Source organism: Rhinoderma darwinii, chromosome 3, assembly GCF_050947455.1.
Source record: "Rhinoderma darwinii isolate aRhiDar2 chromosome 3, aRhiDar2.hap1, whole genome shotgun sequence".
Lineage (NCBI taxonomy): Eukaryota > Metazoa > Chordata > Amphibia > Anura > Rhinodermatidae > Rhinoderma > Rhinoderma darwinii.
In genome coordinates, this window is record NC_134689.1 from 301,599,016 (window position 1) to 301,614,490 (window position 15,475).

A 15,475-nucleotide genomic window follows, 5' to 3' on the forward strand; every position below is an offset into this window, starting at 1 on the left:
TAATGACTCAAAAGCTATTCTCCTGTGTGAAGCTAATGGAGCTAAACAGTTACGACACCCGAAAGAGCGTAGACTATTTATTGTAATCGTCACACATCCAAAGAATTTTGTGAGAAACGCATTTACTTTAAAGTGACGCATAAAACAGTGGAAACTTAAATACAAACAAACATCGAGTAGATGCCCATAAGGATTTCTTACAGTGGGCACAGAATGGGCAAATGTCTACCTTTTAATACAATGTCATATTTAGGTACAACATTCTGTAATGATTAATTTTATAATATATCTTTATAGGCGTCTGAACTAATTTTATAAATAAATACTTTTTTTTATACAGAGCTGTAACCCCCTAGTTTTCATTGACATAATGGGCAATAAAATTCTAGCTGCCGGCAGAGTTTAGCAGCTTACTTCCATCATGTTTTTTTTATACAATATTTTTTTATTACTGACCTGCAAGCTGCAGAGACTGAAAGCAAGGTTTTGCCGATTGGAGCGAGGTTTGCGATTGTAAAGTACTATTATGCAGATAAGTACATAGTTGAACACAGGGCCATAGTTTAACAAAAGAACATAGGAAATTAAGGTTTGGTCATTTTATTTTTGCATTGTTTTATTCTGTACTAAAAAAAAGTTTTGAATTTGAAAGGGGGGAAAAAGGATTTAGTTACATACTATATTTATATTATTAGATTTTTATCCCCATTTAAACATGTGCACAATGGACAATGCTACCAGGTGTGTGTCTTGTGCAATGTATGCATGCCCTGAACAGCCGTTTGAGGGTGAATATCTTTGCACTAGATGCACGCACGTTTTGTATTTGAAAGCCCAGGATCTAAATATGCAGCTTGCAACACTTAGGCTGGATTCACACGAGCACATTACGTCCATAATTGACGGACGTATTTCGGCCGCAAGTCCCGGACCGAACACAGTGCAGGGAGCCGGGCTCCTAGCATCATAGTTATGTACGATGCTAGGAGTCCCTGCCTCGCTGCCGGACTACTGTCCCGTACTGAAAACATGATTACAGTACGGGACAGTTGTCCGGCAGCGAGGCAGGGACTCCTAGCATCGTACATAACTATGATGCTAGGAGCCAGCTCCCTGCAGTGTGTTCGGTCCGGGACTTCCGGCCGAAATACGTCCGTCCATTACGGACGTAATGTGCTCATGTGAATCCAGCCTTAGGAGCATTGCAAACCTGGAAAGGAGTAAGGGTATGTTCACACGTACACGTCCGATCCGCCTGAAATGACAGAGCTGTTTTCAGGAGAAAACAGCTCCTGAATTTCAGACGTAATGGCAAGTGCAGGCGTTTTTCGCTGCGTCCATTACGGATGTAATTGGAGCTGTTTTTCTATGGAGTTAATGGAAAACGGCTCCAATTACGTCCCAAGAAGTGACAGGCACTTCTTTGATGCGGGCGTCTTTTTTACGCGCCGTCTTTTGACAGCGGCGCGTAAAAAAAATGACTGTCGGCACAGTACATAGTAAAACCCATTCAAATGAATGGGCAGATGTTTGCCGGCGCTTTGGAGCCGTATTTTCGGACGTAATTCGAGGTTAAAACGCCCGAATTACGTCCGTAAATAGGGCGTGTGAACCCAGCCTAACATAGAGGTGGGTGGAGGGGGGGGCAAGCTCAGGATCCAGAGATTAGTATCTGGGTAACAGTTAGAGGAAGGAAAAACTGCCAGGGAGGCTAGTCCTGAACTGGCACAACCTAGTAAATATGCCTGTTTGGCTGATATTACTGATGCAAGTCCAGGGCCAGCATCACTACAGCAGGGAGTTGCTCCTAGCAACCAGGAGAATGACAGGCCCCCCCATAGAATTTAGCTTGGGGGACACATGGTAACACAATCCCATAGGCTGTAATGTTAAGGATATGTATTTTGGTTATGTTTTTGGGGGGTTTTGTTTTTGGTTTCTCCCTCCTCCCCTTCTTCTTTTAAACAGTTGGTACTTACTTACCTGTGGGGTCAACTGTACGAGCAGATTCTGGAATCTTCTGTCCTGTGTCTTGCTGTCTGCTGATTGGCTATGAAGTGGCAATGGCGGGGCGAGTTCCCCTTTATATTCCATGTCTTTGCTGGCGTTCGAGGCCAGTTGGAGAAGATTCTGAAGAAAACCCCAATCCGCCCTCCTCCTTTAAATAAATGTTATTCTTTGTCGCAATGTTTACTAGTGGGGTTTAGTCTTCCAGCTAATGCTGGGTGAACTTGGTACAATATCTTTATGCTGATTGATTAATTAATTTTTCATCGAGTAACTACTGTCCAGTAAGTTAGATATCTGTGGTATGTAAAATATTTGAGGGTATTCTAAGAGATAAACTGCAACATTATATAGCAGAGAAAAGTCTAATAACTGATAACCAGCATGTATTCATTAAAAACAGTTCATGTCGGGGGCGTGGCCTGGACATGGCGCTGGTGAGACGTGTGGTGTGAGAGCTCCGGCGTCCCGACCGACTTCCAGCCCGATTAATAGCGTCTGACAGCACTTTACATCGCACTAATGCGAAGGGGAACACGCGGTAAAGCTACCACACCGGCAAGAAGAGATCAAGGGAGAACGAGAAGCGGCATTCCTCACTACTTTACAGACCCTGGGTCGCCTGCTTCCTCGCCTCAGCAAACCAACATGGTGGGTCGGGGTGCTGCCGCATCTGCAGCGCCTTCAGGAGCGAGGTCGTCCTCGGAGCTGACACAGGACTTTCCAGCTCTCCTGGTCCGGGGTGAGTCTTCCACGGTCCCATCACAGGGCACTGAGCGAGGTCCCGATATGCAGGCACTCACGTCACAGATGGCGGCCATTCCCACTAAAACAGACATGGAGGGATATATCTCCCGCCTTGAAGCGGTGTGTAAAACAGAGATACGTTCTCTGAAAGAGGACATTCACCATATTAATACTGCTGTGGCGGCCATTGAAGTAACCGCGCAGACACTCCAACAGCAACAGCTTTCCCAACAAAGTTTATTAGATCAGCATTCTGCCCACATTCAATTATTATTTGATATGGCTGATGACGCTGAAAATCGCAATAGAAGGAATAACATCAGAGTTAGAGGTATCCCTGAAGCTACAGGACCCCAAGATCTCATTCCTACACTGATTGGGATTTTTAACACGCTATTGGAAAAACCGGTTGACTCCCGGTTGGAAATAGATAGAGCGCATCGTACCCTGGGTCCGAAAAGCACAGATCTGGTGAGACCACGTGATGTAGTGTGCAGGATATATTTCTTCCAAATTAAAGAGTCCATTATGCGTCAAGCGCGTAACAAAGGTGTTTTGGATTCTGACGGTGCTCCGGTGCAATTGCTGGCAGATCTTTCCCGCTCTACGCTGGCAAAGCGGAAAAAGCCTTGAGACCGCTACTAATGGTACTTCGGGAGAAAGATATTCCGTATTCGTGGGGATACCCGTTTCAATTGCAAGTTCGACGAGGTTCGGCTACCTACTCGGTGTACTCCCCAGATGACATCCCCGAGTTCACAGCAGCTCTGGATTTGCCTGCTATTGTTATTTCTGATTGGCCGCTCTTCCAGCCATTACCACAGCGCCCGCCACGGCGTAACTCCAGGGTGGAAAATTACTCAGCTCCGGCCTGCCGTAGACGACTTCAGGTGCCGATGGTCCCGGAATCAAATCGGTTGTAACCATGATGAGACATTAGCTTCTCCCATAGCCTCGCAGGACTTCCTTGAACGTGATGCTGTTTTTTGAGGCTAGGGGTAATGTGCGGACATGGTCCTGTCCTAAACATGGGATTTATTATGTTGCTGCTTTCCTACTTTTCTCCAGATTTTGAGTTACAAAAATGATACTTGTCATGTTACAGTATGGTTTTACAGGCCCTGAGAGGGAGCAGGAAGGTATAGCTGGGGCGCGAGCATGACTTGCTCTTATTGGCAGCCAGGCCCTAAGATGTAACAGTAGGTGGGAGAAACCCGGGTTGTAATGGCTCATAGCCTCGAATTTTATAATCCCTCAAAGTTATTAATCCCTCTGATGCTTTCTGGGGAATGTCTATTTATAGCTGTTCCCTCTACCTTCCTAGCGGGGCCCGATATATTATATTATAGTATATATTATATTGCTTTATGTTCTGGTTCCTTCCCTTGAACGTGATGATGTCATGCATTTGTGTGGTTCTTTTACAGGTGCCCTTTAAGGGCTAAACATATCGTTGTCCCGCCGCAGTTTCTCTCTTTTCTTTTAATATGGCGGTTGTTTATATCAAATATTTTATATATGGCGGGTTAACGGAAGTTGGTTGGGATCATCCTTCTTCCATAGTTCAGTCAACTCCGTACGTAGGGGGTGTTCTGCTACGCAGTGAACACTTTACATATACCTCTTTCCCCTCAACTTAGTGGTTTTGGGGCTGGAACACCGTCTGTGGTGTTTTCCATAGTGTCTTAATTGTTTTCTGTCTCTCTTTGTTAATTGTTTCTTCTTTTCTCCCTCTCCGTCCCATTCCCTTCCCCACTTGTCGCCGTCCTCATTCCTGATGGAGTCTCTCAATTGCTGCTCATTAAATGTGCGTGGATTTAACACGCCGCAGAAACGCTCTCAGATTTTGTATAATATGCACAAGCAGTGTGTCCAGATTTTGTTTCTACAGGAGACGCATTTTAGGAGTGAACATGTGCCTACTTTGACTCATAGGTACTATACACAGTGGTTCCATAGTACCAACCCGGAAGCTAAGTCAAGAGGAGTGAGTATTGCGATACATAGATCTCTGCCGGTGTCTATTGTAGAAACCCGATCTGATGCTCATGGGCGCTTTTTGTTTGTGAAACTTCAGGTCTGTGGGAAAATGTTCACAGTGGCTAATTTGTACCTCCCTAATCATGATCAGGTGCGCACTTGCAGGAGCTACTTGACAGAACTTGCCAACTTCACAGAGGGCCTCTTGATCACTGCGGGTGACTTTAACTTTGTCTTAGACCGAGTTATGGACTCGTCTTCGGGCAGGTCCTCGGTAGCAGCAACACAGCTATCTGCTCTTAAGGCTAAACTTTTTGCAATGCAGCTGGTGGATGTTTGGAGGATACTTAACCCTCAAACAAGGGATTATACCTTCTATTCTGCGGTCCATAACATGTACAGCAGGATAGACATGTTCTTTGTGAGTCATCACTTATTGTCCTGGGCCCCGGCGTCTCGGATTGGCTCGATGATCTGGACAGATCATGCGCCAGTTTTCCTCTCACTACGGTTCCCTGGGGGGGAGGCGAGGGAATGTCATTGGAAGCTAAATCCTCTTCTTTTGAGGGATTCGGTGTGTCGAGCGGCTGTCACCCGTTCGATCTCCGAGTTCTTAGATCATCACAACCTAGATCCCACGCCCCTACTGGTACAGTGGGAAGCGCTGAAAAGTGTCGTGAGAGGTATCTTTATCCAACAAGGCTCCAGGCTTAAAAAAGAGAGAGCTTTTAAAATGAAGAAGTTACTGTCTTGTATTCTGTCCCTAGAGTCTGCACATAAACAGTCGAGACAGCCTCAAACGTTAACGGAACTATCAGAGGCCAGGAATTCCTTGAGAGAGTTGCTGGATCAGGCTCAGGCCTCTTTCAGAGATCGTGCTAGGGGTTTCTTTTATCAACACTCTAATAAGCGTGGCAGAGCACTAGCCAGAGCACTCAAACCACGGGTCCCCACCTCTTATATTCCAACGATTAAGTCATGCTCGGGTGATATTAACCCCTTAAGGACGCAGCCTAGTTTTGGCCTTAAGGCTCAGAGCCCATTTTTCAAATCTGACATATTTCACTTTATGTGGTAATAACGTGGGAATGCTTAAACCTACCCAAGCGATTCTGAGATTGTTTTCTCGAGACACATTGGGCTTCATGTTCGTGGTAAAATTTGGTCGATATATTCAGTGTTTATTGGTGAAAAATTGCAAAATTTAGGGCAAATTTTGAAAAAATTTCATTTTTCAGAATTTAAATGCATCTGCTTGTAAAACAGACGGTTATACCACCCACAATAGTCACTATTTCACATTTCCCATATGTCTACTTTAGATTGGCATCGTTTTTTGAACATTCTTTTATTTTTCTTGGACGTTACAAGGCTTAGAACATAAACACCAATTTCTCATATTTTTAAGAAAATTTCAAATGCCTTTTATTTAAGGTACCTGTTCAGTTCTGAAGTGGCTTTGAGGGGCCTATGTATTAGAAACCCTGATAAAACACCCCATTTTAAAAACTAGACCCCTCAAAGTATTCAAAACAGCATTTAGAAAGTTTTTTAACCCTTCAGGCATTTCACAGGAATTAAAGCAATGTGGAGGTGAACTTTGCAAATTTCATTTTTCTTGCGGAATTTCAATTTTATTCATTTTTTTTTCTGTAACACAGAAGTTTTTACCAGAGAAACACTACTAAATATGTATTGTCCAGATTCTGCAGTTTTTAGAAATGTCCCACATGTGGCCCTACTGCACTCGTGGACTAAAACACAAGCCCTAGAAGCAAAGAAGCACCTAGTGCATTTTGAGTCCTCTTTTTTATTAGAATATATTTTAGGCAGCATGCCAGGTTTGAAGAGGTGTTGAGGTGCCAAAACAGTAGGAATCCCCCAATAGTGACCCCATTTTGGAAACTACACCCCTCAAGGAATTCATTTATGGTTGTTGTTACCATTTTGACCGCACAGTTTTTTCACAGCACCTATTTGAATTGGGCTGTGAAATGAAAAAAATGTCATTTTTTCCAATAAAATGTCATTTGTGATCAAAATTTCTTATTTTCACAGGGAACAAAATACCCCATTTGGTTGCCCAATTTGTCCTTAGTGTGGCAATACCCCATTTGTGGTGATAAACTGCCGTTTGGGCCCATGGGAGGGCTCAGAAGGAAAGGAGCGCTATATGTTTGTTGGAGTCCAGATTTTGCTGGATTGGTTTTCGGCTGCCATGTCGCATTTGCAGAGCCCCAGAGGTATCAAAGCAATGGAAACCCACCAGAAGTGACCCCATTTTGGAAACGACACCCCTCAAGGAATTCATTTATGGGTAATGTGACCATTTAGACCCCATAGTTTCTTCACAGAACTTATTTGAATTGGGCTGGGAATTAAAAAAAGATATATTTTTTCCAATAATATGTCATTTTAGCTCAAAAATTCTTATTTTCACAAGAAATAAAATACTCCATTTTGTTGCCCAATTTGTCCTGAGTGCGGCAATACCCCATTTGTGGTGATAAACTGCCGTTTGGGCCCATGGGAGGGCTCAGAAGGAAAGGAGCGCTGTGTGTTCTTTGGAGTCCAGATTTTGCTGGATTGGTTTTCGGGTGCCATGTCGCATTTGCAGAGCCCCAGAGGTATCAAATCAATAGAAACCAATCACAAATGACCCCATTTTGGAAACTACACCCCTCAAGGAATTCATTTATGGGTGTTGTGACTATTTTGACCGCATAGTTTTTTCACAGAACTAATTTGAATTGGGCTGGGAATGAAAACAAAATTATTTTTTTCAAATAATATGTAGTTTTGGCTGAAAATTTCTTATTTTCACAAGAAACAAAATACCCCATTCTGTTGCACAATTTGTTCTGAGGGCCGCAATACCCCATTTGTTGTGATAAACTGCCGTTTGGGCCCATGGGAGGGCTCAGAAGGAAAGGACCACCATTTGGCCTACTGGGGATTTTCTAGTGCGAAGTCATGTATGCAGAAGCACCTGAGGTACCAGTACAGTTGAAACCCACAAGAAGTGACCCCATTTTAAAAACTACACCCTTAAGGCATTCATCTAGAGGTGTAGTGAGCATTTTGACCGGAGACCTACACCCCATAAACTGTAATGTGGGTTCTCCCGGGTATGGCAATACCCTACATGTGGCTGTTATCAGCTGCCTGGGCACACAGCAGGGCTCAGAGGGGAAAGACGAGGGGGGATAAGCTGTGCGGAGTGCATCAGGGTAAGTAAAATTGGGGTAAATTATAAACCAAGGGATGTATGATACATTTTAAAACACTCTTTCATACAGAGCTCTGGTTATTCGGGACACGTGTCACATTGATATATTGTGTCATCCCTTATCAACCTCTTATAGCAGACTTTGCACCTCTTTTGACTTTTTCCCTTCTTGCCAGTTTGGGGAACTTCCCCTGGAAAGTGTTGCCGCCCTGGTACGATGCGTGTGGCCCCGCTTCCAGAAGTACTGGGTGCCCCCCCTTCTTAGTCCCTAAAGATTAGGTTCTTGATAATCACCTCTTGAAATTCCAGGAAAGTTCCCGTCTGGCCTGCACATCGACGTAGCACGTACACATTGTACAATGCCATCTGTATGATGTCCACGGCCAGCTTCTTATACCACACCGCATAGCGCTGTAGGGCTTCAGGGCTTGATCTTACAAGTCCATCCCTCCCATGTACCTATTGTAGTCCAGGATGCAGTCTGGTTTGGGGGTGGCCTTTCCTTCATATATCCTAAACCTGTAGGTATACCCTGATGCACTCGCACAGCTTATACATCTTCACGCCATACCTTGCCCTCTTACCCGGCAGGTACTCGCGGAATTGAACCCTCCCTTTAAAATGTACCAGGGACTCATCAATAGAAATACACTTCTCGGGGTGTATGCTGGGGAAAACCGGGCACTGGAACGGTCTAATAGGGGTCTCCGTTTATACAAACGGTCAAAACTGGCGTCATCTCGGGGTGGGCACGGCTCATTATCAGTATAATGTAAGAAGCGAAGTATTGCCTCATTTATTTATTTTTTTAGGTTCCAGTTCAGTTCTGAAGTTGCTTTGAGGGGCCCATATATTAGAAACCCCTATGAAATACCCCATTTTAGAAACTAGACCCCTCAAAGTATTCACAACAGCATTTAGAAAGTTTATGAACCCTTTAGGTGTTTCACAAAAATTTAGAGCAAAGTAGAGGTGAAATTTACATTTTTTTTTTGGTCAGAAAATCCTCTTTATACCATTTTTTTTATAACACAAAAGGATTTATCAGTGAAACGCAAATTAATACGTATTGCCCTGATTCTGCAGTTTTGAGAAATATCCCACATGTGGCCCTCGGGCGGTAATGGACTGAAGCACCGGCCTCCGAAGCAAAGGAGCACCTAGTGGATTTTGAGGCCTCTTTTTTATTAGGCACCATGTCCGGTTTGAAGAGGTCTTGTGGTGCCAAAACATTGGGAACCCCCCAAAAGTGACCCCAATTTGGAAACTAGACCCCTTGAGGAATCCATTGTAGTTTTCTTGGGGTGCATGCGGCTTTTTGATCAGTTTTTATTCTATTTTTAGGTGGCGTGGTGACTAAAAAACAGCAATTCTACTATTGTGTTTTTATTCTTTTTTTTTTTACTGCGTGCACCGTGCACTATAAATGACACATTCACTTTATTCTGCGTGGCGATACGATTACGGCGATACCAGATGTTTATAGTTTTTTTTTATGTCTTATGGCATTTGCACAATAAAATATGTTTTGTAAACAATCATTCAGTTTTTGTGGTACCTTATTCTAAGAGCCATAACGTTTTTATTTTTCAATCAATAAAGCCGTGCGAGGACTTATTTTTTGCGTAACGAACTGTAGTTTCGATCAGGACCATTTTTAGGTACATGCGACTTTTTGATCTCTTTTTATTCCATTTTTTGGGAGGTGAAGTGACCAAAGAATTGTGATTGTGGTACGGTTTATTATTATTTTATTTTACGGCGTTCATCGTGCGGGATAAATAACGAAATAGTTTTGTAGTTCAGGCCGTTACGGATGCGGCGATACCAATTATGTATAGTTTATTTGTTTGTTTATATATTTTTATTAATAATAAAGGACTGATAAGGGAAAAGGGGGGATTTTTACTTTTATTACTTTTAAATCTTTTATTTTCTTATTTTTACACATCTTTTTTTAACTTTTTTTTTTACTTTATTACTTTGTCCCACTAGGGGACTTGAGGGCAGGAGGCCCTGATCGCTATTCTAATACACTGCACTACATGCGTAGTGCAGTGTATTAGAACTGTCAGCTACTCACTGACAGCAAGCATAGTGGGTCCTGACGTTGTCAGGACCCACTAGGCTTCCGTCTATGGCATAGCCGGACGCCATTGTTTGGTGTCCGGTTGCCATAGTCACCATCGCCGGCCGCTATCGCGTAGCAGGCCGGCGATGGCAGCTTAACCCCTAAAAAGCCGCGATCTCTATAGAACGCGGCTTTTAAGGGGTTAATCGGCGGGGACACAGCGATCGGTCCCCGCTGTAGGAGCTGTGACAGCTGCTGAACAAGACAGCAGCTGTCACAGCTCCTGTATGTGTCGGGAGGACGGCCGAAACGGCCGTTACTCCCGTGACGTACTATTACGTCATGGAGCGCGAACGATACAGCTGCCATGACGTAATAGCACGTCAAGGAGCGGGAAGGGGTTAAACATAAGCCAGAAGAGATAGTGCAAACCTTTTGGGAGTATTACCACTCCTTGTATAATCTCAGGGGACCTTTACAAGATATGTCCTCTGCTGCTCTGTAAAAGAAAATGGACCAGTATGTAGCTAAAACAGCACTGCCAGAGCTGGAAAGGGCTGAGACCGAGGAGTTGAGCGTGGATTTTTCTGATGAAGAAATCCAGGGCGTTATTAAGTCCGCTCCGTCGGGTAAAAGTCCGGGCCCGGATGGTTTCCCGACGTCCTTCTACAAGGCTTTTCTTCCGCAGCTCCTTCCCTTTATGACTAAGGTATTCAATTCGGTCACGTCGTCAATGCCCTTCACGCCGCAAACGTTAGAAGCTACCATTACGGTTATTCCTAAACCAAGGAAAGACCATTCTATCTGTGCCAATTACCGCCCGATTTCGCTAATAAATGTTGATGTTAAGCACTATTCCAAGGCAATTGCAAATAGATTGGCACCTCTGCTCCCGAGAATCATCCATACTGATCAAGCGGGGTTTGTCCTCCGGAAAGAAGCGAGGGACAATACCAATAAAACTCTTCTCTTGATGTCCCACGCGAAGAAAAAGTCCATACCCACTTGTCTGATCTCAGTTGATGCAGAGAAAGCTTTCGACCGAGGCCACTGGGTTTTCTTGAGATCGGCCTTACAACAAATGGGAATGGGCCCGGTAATGATAGAAAGGATCTTTGCTCTATATCAGAAACCCACGGCTAGAGTCAGGGCCAATGGCATTTACTCCGCAGCTCTACAGATTGCTAACGGAACCCGACATGGGTGCCCGCTGTCCCCATTGCTATATGTGATCACAATGGAACATCTGGCGGTGGCAATCCGTACATCTCCAGATATTTCTGGGATTCGGGTAGGTGGTGAATACCATAAGCTGGCGTTATATGCAGACGACCTCTTATTATTCATTACTAATCCTGTTATTTCCTTCCCGGTGCTTATTCGAGAATTTGAAGAGTTTGGAAGGGTCAGTAATTTTAAGGTCAATTACACAAAGACGGAAGCGCTAAATGTATCGCTTCCACAGGAGTCGGTTGATCTTCTAAGATCATCCTTCTCTTTCAAATGGCAAGCGACATCTAACAAATACCTGGGGGTTCAGATTTCTGGCACTTTAACGGATCTGTACTCCCTTAATTACCCTCACTTAATGCAACGTACGCTGAAAGATCTCCAATCCTATGACAGAGCACAACTGTCATGGTTTGGACGTATTAATGCCATCAAAATGGATATCCTCCCTAGGTTCTTGTATCTATTTCAGGCAATCCCTGTTATGGTTCCTAGGGCGTATTTTAAGACGTTGGAGGCAGCGTTTCGTAAGTTCGTCTGGGGTACTCTGAGGCCTCGCATCAGTATGAGCTCATTGTCTCGCCCGAAACTGAAAGGGGGAGCGGGACTCCCAGATTTGGGGCTGTACCACCAAGCTGTAGTGCTTTCTAGAGTGATAGATTTCATAATGACACCAATAAACAATGGGTGGGGATTGAGAGGTCCATGGTGGCGCTCTCTCTGAGATCGCTGCCGTGGATTCTGCCGGATCATCGACCAGCCCTCTCGACCCTTCCTATGCTTACCCACCATTTTCTCACTCTCTGGGACAGATTGATGGTTCGAAAGGGGCTTTCCCATAGACCAGGACTTCTTAGCCCTCTGTTTGATAACTCCGAGTTTCCACCGGCTGTTCACAAAGCTACCTTCTTGAGTTGGACCGCTTCAGAAGATACTAGGCTGTGTCAGGTGATGTCGGATGGGGGTCGCCTCCCTCCGCTACATATGTTGAGAGAGACCTGCCCGGAGAGGACTCTTTCATGGTTGGAATATGCGCAATTGTCTTCCTTTTTACACTCGGCCCTCCCGGATGACATCGGCATCTCAGTGACCACGTCCTTTGAATCGTTGTTGCTTTTACAAGAGCCACCTACTCGTGTGATCTCCAAGATGTATGCCATCCTATTGGAGACTTCTGTCAATCAGCCCCCTGCATATGTTAGCGCATGGGAAGAGGACCTAGGGTTCTCCATATCTCTGCTTGATTGGGAAAGGGTTTTCCTCCTGACCCATAAAATGCCAACGGCTTGCCACGCTCAGGAATTTTTTTTTTAAATACTGACCAGATGGTACCGTTGCCCACAGATTCTACATAAAATGTACCCAGAAGTATCAGATGTCTGTTGGCGGTGTAGCAACGAGACTGGCACGATGTTGCACATTTGGTGGTCATGCCCAGTGTTGCAGACTTTTTGGAAAGCGGTGTTCGACATCTATGCATTGATGGAGCGTGCTCCTATCATACCCACTCCTCAGATGGCTCTGTTATCCTTGATTCCGGGTCCTCTGTCAGGCATAAAAAAGGGCCTACTCAGACATTTCCTGACAGCAGCACGGACAGTAATTCCTAGACACTGGAAGACTTCTGCGGTGCCTACGATTGGTGAATGGGTTGTGGAAATGGACCTACTGTGTAGAATGGAGTCTCTTCTTGCAGAAGACAGAGGCAGCTATGACGCGGTTCTTTATCTGTGGAACGCATGGTCATCCTTCAAATCTGGTCCTCATTTCGCAGACTGGTTGAGATAGAGTATTCCATATGGTGGTCTATATAGCTAGGACCCGATTGGGCTTCATCAGAAATGGAGGCGGTACAATATTCCTCTTGTGGTAATGTCTCTGCTCCCAGCACTCATTAAGATTCCTTATTTTCTTTCCCTTGCTCTTTTTTTGTCGTCTTCTCTTCCCTTTCTTTTTGTCTTCTTTTGGTTTGTCTCAATCTTTTCTCTTCTTACCTGTTCGGGGGGGGGGGGGGGGGGGTGGGTCACTTTTCATAATGTGTGTCAAGTCAGGGAATATGTGCCTTGCAAATATAGAGCGGCATTCTCTACCTCATGTGCCATGTGCCCGACTGTATATTTTTCTAAATGCAGGTGACAACTGCCCCGGAGTAACAAGGATATTGATGTACATAAGCGTTTGCTTCTATCGATATGATAGGATTTGTTTTGATTTGATATGTTCTGTTCTGATCGATTACGAAAGTATTCACGCACTTTATTCTTGTTCTCATGTGTTTGTAAACTTTACAATAAAAATCTAAATTATGAAAAAAACCAAAAAACAGTTCATGTCTTACCAACATGTTCGGTTTCTATGAGGAGGTAAGTGCAAATATGGATCTTGGTCATGCGGCTGATGTCATATATTTGGATTTTGCAAAAGCATTTGATACCATTCCACACAACAGTCTTGTTCTGAAGCTACAGAGGCAGGGACTGGGGAACATGTATGCACGTTGGTAAAAAATTGATTATGATTAAGGGACAAAAAACAAAGAGTCATTATAAACTATACTTACTCAAAACGGGCTTTCCCACGGGACATTTATGACCTATTCACAGGATAGGTCATAAATGTCAGATAGATGAGGTTGCCACCTCTGGGACCCGCACCTATCTCTAGAACGGGCCCCTAAACCCTGTTCTACCTCTTTGTGTTCCGGCTGATTTACCACCATTAAAGAGAAAACAGCGTAGGATCAGTATTAGGCTCAATTCTTTTTAATCTATTATTGATCTTGTGGATGGGATTGAGAGAAAGGTGCCAGTTTTTGCTGACAATACAAAACTTTGTAGGATACTTAAAACTCAGCTTGACTATAAAATTTTACAGAAAGCCCTAGATAAGCTGGCAGCATGGGCAAAAACATGGCGGATGAAATTTAATGTTGATAAATGTTAAAGCAATGCAACTGGGGCAATAATAGTATTAATGATTATACATTAAATGGAATCAAACTGGGAATAACGGAACAAGAGAAGGACCTGGGTATTCTGGTTAAAAAGAAACTAAGCAGTGCTCAATGTCAAGCAGCAACTACAAAAGCAAATAGGATTTTAGGGTGTATAAAAAGAAACATAAAACTTGTGATTCAAATGTAATGTTACCCATGTATAAATCCCTTGTAAGGCCACATCTTGAATATGTAATTCAGTTTTGGGCTCAAAATTGGAAAAAGTATATAGTAGAACTGGAGAAGGTTCAAAGGCGGGCGACTAGATTATTAAATGGGATGGGAGGTGTCACTTACACTGAAAGACTAGAGAAATTGGGCTTCTTCAGCTTTGAAAAAAGACACCTTAGGTGATGTTATTAACATGTACAAGAATATATGTGGTCACTACAGAGAATAATCTATTCTTTCCAAGGACTTTACAAAGAACCAGGGGACATTCATTGCGTGTGAAAGAAAGACGTTTCAGACATCATTATAGGAGAGGCCTTTCACATTCTAACACCTTTCCTTTGCACCCTATTACATTAGTCATCAGAACCTGATCCCTTCAGTCAGCAGTATCCCCTACACCGTTGTACACTGCATGTCTGTCATACACAGACACTGGCTGCCAACAGGCTCATTCAATTTTATGTGTACTATCCTATGTTTATAATAAATACCTGGACTACATCTTGTGCACCCCTTTTCCCTCAGAGATTGTAAGCTCTTGTGATCAGGATCCTCACTCCTCTTGTTTGAATTGTAAATTAGTTTTGTCAGTATGTAATGTCTGATATTGTCGTCTGATAAAATCGGTCGTGTGAATAGCCCCGTTACCCGGCCGGGAAACCCTGTCGTGTGAATAAGGGCTTAGTGTAGTGAAACTATGGAATGCCCAACCCCAAGAGGTAGTAATAGCAGATACCATGTCAGTATTTACTAACGAATGGCATTGCAGGTTATAAATAATCTAGCAATGAAAGATGTGTAATTGATTATGAAAGGTTGATGGACCTTTGTCTTTATTCAACCTATGTAATAATGTATAATTTGTATACAGTACTTTCCTAAGCTTTCCTGTCAGTCAGCGTCTCTTTTCCATTCATTGGTGCCGCTAAAATGCTTGGCACAACTGATCGGAGGAGATCAGAATGCCAAGGCTGTCCTTTTCAAGAGCCATCTTTTCACATACAGTAGGTGGAACACAGCAGGCATGGATTATTAAATTGTT